Genomic DNA, 12,984 nt, shown 5'->3' with positions numbered 1-12,984 from the left:
CGCCGAAGCGGAAAAAATAATTTTTTCAAAAAATCACAGCGCGCTTAGTTTTGAAGATTAAGAGTTCATTTTTGGCTCATTTTTTTTTCATTGCCTGAAGTTTAGTATGCAATCATCAGAAATGAATAATAATATCATTATCATATGTAAATAATACAATATATGGTAGCGAAAAAAAAAAATTCATAGATAATTGTATTCAAATCACGCTGTGCAAAAAACGGTCAAAGCTAACGAGTTACTTTTTTTTTCGTTGTATTGTACACTAAATTGCAATACTTTTGATATATAATACATAGTAAAACAATAAAAGCAACACCGGAAAAATATTATCACAAAATGATGTACGAATTCGTAACGCGCGGACGTAAAAAAATGTTATTTTCAAAAATTCACCGTAATTCTAAATATTGTTCTAGAGACTTCCAATTTGTTTCAAAATTAAGAAAAATGATTGAATATTACGATACTGTAAGAGTTTTAGATTAGAATTGCAGATTTCGACCATTTCGGACGAGTTAAATTTGACCAAATGTCGAAATTTTTATATATATATTTCTTTATATGCACATATTTCGGAGATGGAAAAAGCTACAACCTTCAATTATTTTTTATTGTATTTTTCATGAATTTGCGCACATTTTGATATATGAAACTCTATAAAAAGGCTAATATGAAAAGGAGCAAATATTAGGATAATGCGATGTACGTATTTCGGAGACTTGCGGCCGCGAATCGGGGCGCGGAGTGAAGGTAAATATATTTTTCAAAAATTCACCATAAATCACAATATTATTTTAGAGACTTCAAATTTGTTTCAAAATGAAGAAAAATGACGGAATATTACTAGGCCGTGAGAGTTTTAGCTTACAATTGTGTTTTTCGACCATTTCGGTAGAGTCAAATTTGACCGAACGTGGTTTTTTTTCTATTTATCGTGATTTATATGCAAATATTTCGCAAAAAGAGAAAAGCTACAACCTTCAATCATTTTTAGTTGTATTCTACATGAAATTGCGCACATTTTCATATATAAAACTTTATGTAACAGCTAATTTTAAATGGTGCAAACATTTCGACAATCGCACAAAAAATTTTGATTTTTTCGGAAGAGTTACCGGGTGAACGTAAGGAAAATGTTTTTTTTTTTTTTTCATAAATTCACCATAAATCAAAATATTGTGCTAGAGACTTCCAAGACGTTGCAAAATGAAGGTAAATGATTGAATATTACTAGAATATAAGAGTTTTAGCTTACAATTGCGTTTTTCGACCATTTCGGTAGAGTCAAAGTTGACCGAAAGTTGAAATTTTTGCACTTAACGTTATTTATATGAAAATATTTCGAAACTGATAAAAGCTACAACCATGGGTTGTTTTTCGTTGTATTGTGCATGAAATTGCGCACATTTCCATATATAAAACTTTATGTAACGGCAAATTTAAAAGGGTGCAAACATTACGACAATCGCACAACAAAATTTATCGGAAGAGTTATCGCACGAACGTAAGGAAAAAGTTTTTTCATAAATTCACCATAAATCGAAATTTGTTCCGACACGGCATACAAACCTTCGGTCCTTTTACAATAGGAAGGTACTAGCGGCAGCTGGATAGGTCGTAAGCTTTCGAACAAGGGGTTCGGTAGTTAACTGCTTGTCCGACAGGCGCGCGCGCGCGACTGGGAGGTAAACAAATCACTTTTGCTTTCGGCCTCACAGTGGATGGACGTGTGTGTTCGCTCTCTGCCCGCTGCTCGTCGTTTGCTTTCTAAGTTTGGTTGTAATTGTGTATGAAAGAGTATTGTAAGTACAATTATTCTCTCTTTATATATTAATTACGGCTTTCAAGTGAATAATGATGGAATCTCCTCGCCTCGCTACCCCAAGGAGACTTTGCCCGGGTATCGAAGGGCGCAAATGCGGGAAGTTTAGATCGTTCCCGGAGATTGACCCTCATATTTTGTGTGCTCGGTGTCGGGGGCGCGAATGCACCCGGGCCGAGCCCTGTGATGTGTGTAATGACTGGTCGGAGGCGCAGTGGACTTTGTATGAGGGCAGGAAGAAGCGAAGGCCTGCAAAGGAGTCGTCGGAAAGCTCTCCCGCGACTCCTTTGGTGACGGACACTTCGTCTTCTTTCCTGCCGCCCGCTCAACTTCCACGTCTCGCGCCTTCCCCTTCGGGGGGGGTGTCTAGGTCCTTCTCCTCTCCTGACGTGTCGAGTGTGGAGGAGGGCGCTAGATACCCTGACGTAGAGTTGTATTCTGGGTCCTCTATCCGCTCGTCTTCGCGCGAGCGGGTAGAGGATCCTTCTAATCACCCGACTTTTGCCTCCTCAGGTGCGGTTGCCGTGAAGGATGACCTCGGACAGGTGTGGGCATCGTTGGGGCTGCAGGGCGTGCCGAGTGTCCAGGGGCTGCTCTATCATCTGGCTGGCTCCGTGGCGGTTACTCATGCAACGGTCACAACCACCACCACGACCCTGACAACACCCGGCTACGCGTCACCTCCTCCACCTGGTTGTACACCCAGCACGCGGTCTCTGTAACACCCACAACATCGGTGCAGGGGCCAGTCGCCGTAACTCGGGGGAGTGTGATGCCGCCACCTGGGTTTGCCGTGCTGCCACGACCGGACTTCATGTGCCCGAAGAGCTCGCCCCTGGACCTCCCACCGGTGCCGATGACGTCTGTGCCGCTGGTTCGACCATCTGTACCGCCCACACAGCCTGCCGTACCTGCCGTGACCGCCGCTGCTGTTCCTGTTCCTGCTCCTGCCGTCTAGACTGCCGTTCCTGTGATGCTCGCACCTGCTGATGTTGTTCCTGTTCCTGGCGCCGCTGCTCCCGATGCTGGTCTGTTCGGACAGGGTACGTCCGGGCCCTGTTGCTTCGGCAACAGCAGCCCCGGCTCCGTCCTGGATGACAGATCTGACGTCGGTCCTGAGGAGGTTGACGAAGAAGAAGAAGAAGAGGAGGAAGGTGTCGTCGTCGTCTTCATCGTCTTCTTCGTCGTCGTCGTCGTCTGCCGCCTCTTCCCCTTCTTCTTCTAAGGCTCCCCCGCCCCCCTAACCCCCGCCTAAGAAGAAGGTCGCCTCCCCCCCCCCTAAGAAGGTCTCCTTCGGGAGCTTTCTAAGGGCCCGTCTCGCTCTGGTGAGACGGGGGGTTCTTCCGCTGGTCGCCCTGCTCCTTCGGGAGCAGGACCCGTCTCTTCTCCCGCAAGGAAGAAGACTACGGGGACCAGAGGGGTGCCGGCTAACACCGGCACTTCCTCACCTGCTGTTAGTGGTTCGGCCACAGCAGCAGGATCCGGCTCGGCCGCTCGTTCGCGAGAGGTACCGAGTGTACGGTCGCCTACCAGCGACCGTGCAGCCAGGAACCAGACCTCTGAGTCCGCTCAGCGTCAGGTTCACGGCACGGAGCGGAAGACTGGTGACAGCCGCTCACGCGACTCTCACCAGAACCAGCTCTCGCTCTCACGGCGAGGGCTGGCTACCCGGGCGGACGTGACGGTCCATGACCGGGCCACGGGCTGAGGCTGGGAAGAGGTCCCCCCGTTCGCCGGCACCAGGCCACGGCTGGTTCCAGCGAAACTGACGCACCGTGAGGATACGCACCGATCTCACCGTGACAGTGGAGCTCGCCGGTCGCCTGACCGTCGCTCTCACAGAGAGCGATCGGGTACGGCGACCAGCACCAGCTCCTCTGACACACGAGACCGGGGCCGCTGTTCTCGGTCCAGCCGTTCTCCACAGCGAGACGGCTCGACTAGGTCTGCAGCTCGATCGCCACCGCGGGTTGGCGATCGCTGCAGTCCTCCAAGCCCGCTGGTTCTGCCAGTGAGCGAGGAGAGAGCGTCAGGTCTGCCTCTCCCATACCTTCAACCTCCTCGGGTTACACCGGGAGGGGCGAGGTATTGAGGAGTGATCGTGAGGGGTGCGCCCCTCAGGATCCCGCCACGTCGTCGTACGTACCAGGCTCGGTTCTCGGACCAGCCAGGTCGTACGCACAGGTGGTTGGAGGAGACCGAGAGGGGGCTGTCGCTGCTCCTCTCCTTGAGGGAGGAGGGTCTCGGGAGGTACTCCTGTTTGAGGGACTGGACGGTCCGACTCCACCTGGATGCTATCACGCCCGAGATCCAGAGGAACTTTGCCGAGGTTATTGCGCTGATTCGTCAGCACAACGACCTCGGGAAGGATCGCCGCTCCCACCATCCGAGCCCACGTCCCGGCTCGAGTCGTTCTGGGGCCCGAAGAGGGAACCCAGACCGACGGTGGGTCTGCCGCGTTCCGAGCTTGCGGACTCAGTGCTGGACCAGGTTGAATCGCTTGTCTCCGGACAAGACGGTTCGCTCAAGTCTGGCAGGTCGAGCAAGCTGCTTCCACCTCCTCTGCTACGACAGCGGCGGTTTTTACGTGCCATCTGAAGACCCAGATGCCGCCAAAACAGGTGAACCCGGAGTTAGCTAGGTTGACTCCGGGTGTGTCTCTGCAACAGCTCCTGTCCGAGAACTTGTGGTTCTCGCAGCAAGAGGCACTCGGCCTGGATCTACCGCCATGGCAGCTTTCCAGGCCGTCTCCTGGCTAGATCTGTGGTCCCTCACAGTATCTAAGGTCGCAGCCAACTCCGGGGGAATTTCTCCCGAAGATGACTCGGCCTTTAGGAGACTTTGCCAGTCTGGGGGAAGAGCCATCTCCTTCCTTGCCCACCAGACGGTGAACCTGTGGGCCAACCTGGTTCTCCGACGAAGGGACGCTGTCCTTACTCGGGTTTCCAGGGCGGCCGGGCGTGAGGCGGCGTTGGGGCTTAGAAACGGACCTTTACGGAGTTCCACGTCTCTCTTCCCAGGAGAGATGGTGGACGCTGCGGTGGACAGACGACGCACTGATGACAGTGACCGTCTGGTTCACCAGGCAGTCTCGAAGGCTTCTGGGCAGCCTCGGACTGCGGCCAAGTCTAAGAGCTCGGCTAGCGCTTCCTCGGCTGCTAAGACGGTTGCTGCGTCGAAGCCCCGAGGAATGACTCTGTCTTCTTCGACTTCTAACAAGGGGAGCCGTAACCAGCCCTCCTCCCAGCCCTCCTCATCCCGTGGAGGCTCTGGGAAGAAGTCGAAGAAAGGGGGGAAACGCTAGGGACGGCGTTCCCCCTCACCTGCTGCCGGAAGTGGGGGGGTTGCCTGGCCAGCCATTGGGCAACTTGGCAGCGCTACGGCGCCGAGACCTGGATTGTAGATGTCCTTCGGGAGGGATATCTATTACCCTTCGAATCTCGGCCACCCCTCACCTCCAACCCGGTCCAACAGCAGTCGTACGTTCCAGGGTCATCGAAGGACGTAGCACTCAGACAGGAGATCAAGACCATGCTGAGCAAGAGAGCTGTAGAGATCGTCACGGATCAGTCACCGGGCTTTTACAGTCGACTCTTCCTGGTGGAAAAGTCTACGGGAGGCTGGCGCCCGGTGATAGATCTCTCTCCCCTGAACCGGTTTGTTCGCCAGACCCGGTTCACGATGGAGACGGCACGCTCAGTGCTCGACTCCATCAGGGAGAACGATTTCATGCTTTCAGTGGACCTTGAAGGATGCGTATTTCCAAATACCCATTCATCAGTCCTCCAGAAAGTACCTCCGCTTCATCCTCGACGGGACGGTGTACCAGTTCAGGCACTGTGCTTCGGTCTCTCAACCGCCCCACAGGTGTTCACGCGAGTGTTCACTCTGGTGTCTGCTTGGGCCCATTCGCACGGGATACGTCTGATGAGGTATCTCGACGATTGGTTAGTCCTGGCGAGCTCCCGCTCGCAGTTGCTACAGGACAGGGATCGACTGCTCGAGTTCTGTCGCGATCTGGGGATCGTTGTGAACTTCGAGAAGTCCGATCTCGAGCCCAAGCAGAGGATGAAGTACCTGGGTATGCTGATCGACACGGTAGCAGGGCGAGTCTTCCCCGCAGACTCGCGGATCAGCAGATTCAGGGAGGCAAGCCAACCAGTTCCTGTCTCGGCAGGAACAGGTAGCTCAGCGATGGCAAGTCGTGATCGGACACCTGTCGTCACTCGAGAAGTTAGTCCCTCACGGGCGTCTTCACCTGCGGTCTCTTCAGTGGAGACTAAAGGAGAGTTGGTCACAGGCGACGGATCCCCCAAGCTTTCCAGTGTCACTGACACAGGAGGTGAGGCAGGACCTAGCCTGGTGGCTCGACGACAGGAACCTCTTAAGAGGAGTGCCACTGCGCACTCCCCCCCCGGACATGCAGCTGTTCTCAGACGCATCGACCGAGGGATGGGGCGCACACCTGGAGGAGTTGCTGACTTCAGGAGTGTGGGACGAGAACGACAAGCACCTTCACATCAATGTTCTGGAACTCAAGGCAGCGTTCCTCGCTCTCCAAGAGTTTCAGGACCGCTTGATGGGACACTCAGTGGTGTTGATGTGCGACAACACCACGGTGGTGGCTTACGTCAACAAACAGGGGGGCCTAGTGTCTCTCCCGTTGTACCAGTTGACTCGGCAGGTGCACGAGTGGGCTCAGGCACACTCAATAGAGCTGTCGGCACGCTACATTCCAGGGAAGAGGAATGTAGTAGCAGACACGCTCAGCCGTCGGGATCAGGTGATAGGGACCGAATGGTCTCTACACCAGGACGTGGCGGAAAGGCTCTTCGACCTGTGGGGGCGACCAGTCGTGGATCTGTTCGCCACCCGGCACAACAGGAAGCTCCAGGTGTTCTTCTCGGCCGTGCCGGACCCATGGGCAGCTGCAGAGGACGCTCTTCAACACCCGTGGGACAACCTCTTCGCCTATGCCTTTCCCCCCGTTCAGCCTGATTCGCAAGGTGATCAGTCGAGCGCTGGTCACCCGAATCTCAGGATGATCCTGGTGGCTCCCAAATGGCCACAGGCCATTTGGTATCCGGACCTGCTGGCTCTTCTCGCAGGAGAACCGAGAGAGATTCCCCCTTGGCACAACCTTCTCGCCCAGCCACACGTCGAGCGGTACCACCGAGCAGTCCAGTCCCTACGTCTTCACGGCTGGCTGTTATCCACCATCTCTTGCGAACGAGAGGCTTTTCTCGTAGCGCAGCAACAGAGATGGTTGGAAACGTCCGTCAGTCCTCTGCAGCTGTGTACCAGGGGAAGTGGGCCGTCTTCTGTGGTTGGTGTCGTAGACGGGGTCTACTCCTCTCAGAGCCACTCTTCAGCAGGTAGCGGATTTCCTCGTTTTTCTTCGCCGAGAGGAAGCTCTCTCAGTCCCCACAGTTAAAGGATACAGAGCCGCCTTGGCGCTCGTCCTGAAACTGAGGGGGTTGGACATCTCGAACTCGTTCGAGATCTCCTTGCTTATGAGGAGCTTCGAAAGGTCTTGCCCACCCAGGGAACTCGGCCCCCTGCGTGGGACGTGACTCTCGTCCTTAGGAGTCTGACTCGAACACCGTTCGAGCCACTCCGAGAGTCGTCAGACAGGGATCTGACCCTCAAGACCCTCTTCTTGCTGGCCCTGGCATCGGCGAAGAGAGTAGGGGAACTTCATGGTCTTTCCTATGATGTACGACACTCCAGGGGATGGGGATCCGTGACGCTCGATTTCGTCCCGAACTTCGTTGCGAAGACTCAGAAACCTTCAGTCCCTGATGACAGGTTCGAGTCATTCACGATTCCCTCCCTATTGGACTTCACCGATAATGATGCGGATGAGATGCTGCTTTGTCCTGTGAGGGCGCTACGGCGCTATCTGAAGAGAACTCGACACCTCAGGCCTGAGTGTTGACGCCTCTTCGTTAGCACCGGGGTCACCAAGAAAGAAGTATCCAAGAACACTCTTTCATTCTGGCTGCGTGAGGTCATCAGGAGGGCGTATGAGGCTGATGGTAGTGACGACATCCGTACGTCCCGTCCGAGAGCTCACGAAGTCAGAAGTATTGGCCCCTCGTTGGCGTTTCGCAAGAACTTCTCCGTGGCGCAGGTCCTGAAGGCAGGGGTCTGGTCTAACCAGACTACCTTTACGTCCTTCTACCTTCGGGATATTGCCCACAGGTCCTTGGATACCTTTTCCTTGGGACCCGTGGTGGCTGCTCAACAAGTTGTGTAGCTAACCCAGACCCTCGCAGGCTGAACAGCATCGAGTCCTGGTGTGACTGTGTGGATGGATGTGTGAGTGAGTGAGTGACTGGCTCTCTCTTCCCGTCTTTTCCTTCCCCTCTACCTGTGGGCAGAGGGCCATGGTCGTCACTACGCTGGATGAGGACGAGATGCAGGTGAGCTATGTGACAGAGCCCCATCACTATCCCTTTTCACTAGGGATAGGAGCAGAATATCCACCACTTCCTTCTACAAGGGGGGGAAGTGGATGCCTACAAGAGTCAAACCCATGACTTTATATTTGCTCCTGTACAGGAACAAGTTCTTGCATTGCTGGTACGAAGAGATACGCATGCCCCTCTCTTAGTACTCGGTCCAGAGGTCTGACCATTGATCCTGCGGTGCACACCCCGATCAATCGGACAGAGGCTTGGATACCTCCCTCGCTCTTACGACCAGGGAGGCTTCCAAGGTTGGGCGAACACCAGTCTGTTCACAAAAGACTCAGATTCCTCCCACCAAGAAGTGAGTCTTCCTATTGTAAAAGGACCGAAGGTTTGTATGCCGTGTCGGAACAAATGACAATTTGTCCAAAATTGCATTTTTCCTAACTATACAAACCTGAGGTCCTTTTACACATAGCCCCACCTCATGCCACCCCTCACTCTGCAGTTTTTGCTTGGGCCAAAGCAAAAGTGATTTGTTTACCTCCCAGTCGCGCGCGCGCGCCTGTCGGACAAGCAGTTAACTACCGAACCCCTTGTTCGAAAGCTTACGACCTATCCAGCTGCCGCTAGTACCTTCCTATTGTAAAAGGACCTCAGGTTTGTATAGTTAGGAAAAATGCAATTTTGGACAAATTGTCATATTGTGCTAGAGACGTCAAATTTGTTGCAAAATGAAGGCAAATGATTGAATATTACTATAATATAAGAATTTTAGCTTACAATTGCGTTTCTCGACCATTTCTGTAGAGTCAAAGTTGACTGAAGGTTGAAATTTTTGCACTTATCGTTATTTATATGAAAATATTTCAAAACTGATAAAAGCTACAATCATGAGTATTTTTTGTTGTATTTTACATGAAATTGCGCACATTTTCATATATAATACTTCATGTAAAGGATAATTTAAAATGGTGCAAAAATTATGTCAAAGTGACGACATAATTTCCGAGATGTGTCACTGATACTTTTTAGTGTGATAAGAAAGAAATTCGCGCTTGCACGCCTGCGTAGCGATTGTAAACAAAACAACGCCTTGATCCGTGAACTCCCAGCATCCCCCAAGGCGCGTGATACAAAAGTTTTCGGCTGGTAGGCCTATAAGTATTTTTCCGCGAATTTTTAAAAAAACTTTTTTGAGCCGACGTATGATACGTCCAATCGGCATACGGGAGACATTTTGACTCGACGTTTAATACGTCCAATCGGCGTAAGAGGGTTAACATTTATTATCATTTATCACATTGTTACGTTATTTTATCATTATGTGTGTTATTACTCGTTTATTTGTGTATAAATTGTGTATATTATATGTAATTTTATTTTTAATGGGAAAAAATGCTTTGAGATACAACTGTTGTTCCGATACGTAATACAAACCCTCGGTCCTTTAACAATAGGAAGGTAACTAGCGGCAGCTGGGACGGTCGTAAGCTTCGAACAAGGGGAGAACGGTAGTTAACTGCTTGTCCGATCGTGCGCGCGCCCGCGCGCCCGAGAGGTGAAGAATCACTTTTGCTTTCGGCCGCGGGTGTGAAGGACGTGTTCGTCATCGCTCTCTGCCCGCTTCATCGTCGTATGCTTTGTTTATATTGTGTTTTCTACTAATGGTTTGGTTTGACTTGAAAATGAAACTGTAAGTACACTGTTTTCATTTTCATTACTTAATTATGAATCAACATGGAGCTATCGCCGTAGAGACGGCGATTTCCGCTCTTTTCATGAATTGAACCCTTGAATTATGTCTCGGTGCCGAGGGCGGGCGACACTCGCGCCGAGTCATGTATTTTGGGCGAAAGTGTGTAATTGAAAGATGTAAGTACTCTTTTTCATTATATTTTTGCCCTGTGCGTTCGTTGCCGAGAGCTTGATTGCGCTCGGCAAGAGCCTCTTATTTTGTATGAATAGAATGCAATGAAAGTGGATTCGCAATGCAGTTTTCTTTTCATTTATTAATTGCATCAAATTTAATTTTGGATCAATTTCCGCTCTTACCCGGGAATTAATCCTTACGATTTATTGCTGTGAAAGTGAAAATAGCAAGTGCAGTATTGTTCATTTTCATATATTTATGATAGCATCATATTATTATGGATCAAAGTTCCGCTCTTACCGGGAATTGATTTTTCCCTCTAATTCTATGAAGTGAATCGCAAGTGCAGTAATTCGTTTCATTTCATATTACTTTTCACTGCTGTGCGGGGGTAGGGGAAGCGAAGGTCTGCCAGGAAGTCGTCGGAAAGCTCTCCCGCGACTCCCTTGGTATCCGATTCTTCGTCTTCTTTCCTGCCCCCCCGCTCAGCTTCCTCGTATTTTGTTTTTGGGGTCTTCCTTCCGTTCGGGGTGGGGCATGTCTCCCCCCCGTGCGTGAGGGAACCCCTCTTACTAATCTGTCTGTGCTACCGCAGGTGCTACAGCCGTGGGAGACGACCTTGGACAGGTATGGACCACTGCGGCTGCAGGGCGTGCCTAGCATCCACGATCTGCTGCAGAGTCTAGCGAGGTCTGGGGCGGTGACCTTGGAGTATCTCCACTACAACCTTCACGGCCGCTTATGCTGCTTCCCCCCACCCCCCGCTGGTCTACACTCCCCATGCTGTGTCGGTGACGCCGTCTGCCGCTTCTAGGGCCGGTCGCCGCCGTACCGAGGAGGGGTATGCCGCCGCCGCCTGTGTTTTCTTCGTGTTGCCTGCCCCAGACTTTCGCTGTTCCAGCAGCTCGCCCCTGGACCGGCCGCCAGTACCACGCTGGCTGCCGATGATTCTACGAGGCGATGGCTGGGCCTGCCGTACCTGTCGCTGATGTGGTTCCCGCTACTGGCTTGGCTGTCCCTTCGTGTTTACCGCTGCCGCTGTTCCTGCCGCTCCTGAGCTGGTTGCTGTTCCTGTCGCTCCTGGTTCCTGCGCCTGTCCATGCTGGTCCTGCCCATGGTGTGTCTTCCCCAGTCCCAGGTCCTTCCGGACAGGTGCAGTCGGGCCGTGTTGCTTCGGCAATAGGCCCGACTCCGGCCTGGATGGAGGACCTGACGACTGTCCTGCGTGAGCTGACGAAGAAGAGGAAGGTGTCATCTTCGTCTTCGTCTGTTGCTGCCTCTTCCCCTTCGACTTCTAAGGCCCATAAGCCGAAGAAGAAGAAGGCTGCCTCCCCCCCCTAAGAAGTCCCCTTCGGGAACTTCTAAGGGCCCGTCCCACCCCGGTGGGACGGGGGGTCCTTCTGCTGGTCCTCCTGCTCCTTCGGGAGCGGGGCCCGTCTCCCCTTCCGTAAGGAAGAGATAGACGGGGACCAGAGGAGTATCGGTTAGCTCTGGTACTTCCTCGCCTGGTGCTAGCGGCGATGCCGCTAACGCCAGGTTCCGGCTCGGTCTCTCGTTCGCGGGAGATCCCGAGTGTACGCTCTCCCTCGGGAGACCGTGCAGCCAAAGTTTCGGCGCCAGAGTTCGCTCGGCGCCAAGACCACGGCACGGAGCAGAAGGCTGGCGAGAACCGCTCAGGTGACTCTCGCCAGGCCAGCGGCCGCTCTCGCAGCGACCAGCTGGTAACCGGGTTTTGTTATTCCCCCTAAGAAGACTCCTTCGGGAACTTCGAAGGGCTCGTCACATTCCGGTGTGACGGGGGGGTTCTTCTGCTGGTCCTCCTGTTCCTTCGGGAACGGGGCCCGTCTCCCCTTCTGAGAAGAAGAAGAAGACGGGGACCAAGGGTGTGCTGGCTACCGCTGGTACACCCTCGCCTGGTCTTGGCAGCTCTGCTGCTAAGCCAGGTACCGGCTCGGTTTCTCGTCCGCGAGAAGTTCCGAGTGTACGATCTCCTTCGGGTGACCGTGCAGCCAAAGTTAAGACGCCTGAGTTCGCTCAGCGTCATGACCGAGGCACGGAGCAGAAGACTGTCGAGAGCCGCTCAGGTGACTCTCGCCAGGCCAGCGGCCGCTCTCGCAGCGACCAGCCGGTACCTGGCGGGTGGACGTGACGGTCTCTGACCGGCCACGGGTTGAGGCTGGGAAGAGGTCCCCCAGGTCCCCTCGACCGACGGTACCAGCCTCGGCTGGTACCAGCGGTTTGACGTGCCGCGAGGACGCTCACCGGTCTCACGGCGAAAGCGAGCTCTGCAGGTCACCTGACCGCCGCTACCACAGGGACCGGGCGGATACGGTGACCAGCAGCAGCTCGTCTGACGCACGGGACCGGGGTCGACGTGCTCAGTCGAGCCGCTCGCCACAGGTGAGCGGCACGGCCAGGCCTGCAGATCGATCCCCACCGCGGGTTGGTGATCGGCTGCAGCCCCCCACGTACGCTGGTCCTGCCAGCGAGCGGGGGGGGGAGCGTCAGGTCTGTCTCTCCACTACCTTCAACTTCCTCGGGCTACACCGGGAAGAGCGAGGTAGCTAGGAGTGATCGTGAGAGGTGCGCCGCTCACGATCCCTTCACGACGCCGCACGTGCCACGTATGGTCTTAGGACCAACCAGGACGTACGCGCAAGTGATTGGAGGCGACCGTCAGGGGGAGAGTAGCGTCAGTTCTGTCTCTCCGATACCTTCAACTTCCTCGGCATACGCCAGGAAGAGCGAGGTATATAGGAGTGATCGTGAGAGATGCGCCGCTCACGATCCCGTCACGACGCCGCACGTGCCAGGTTGGTCTTAGGACCAACCAGGACGTACGCGCAAGTGATTGGAGGCAACCGTCAGGGATC

The sequence above is a fragment of the Macrobrachium nipponense genome, chromosome 16, assembly GCF_015104395.2.
Source record: "Macrobrachium nipponense isolate FS-2020 chromosome 16, ASM1510439v2, whole genome shotgun sequence".
Lineage (NCBI taxonomy): Eukaryota > Metazoa > Arthropoda > Malacostraca > Decapoda > Palaemonidae > Macrobrachium > Macrobrachium nipponense.
The sequence above is the reverse complement of the archived record's forward strand: the minus strand, read 5'-3'. Positions refer to the sequence as shown.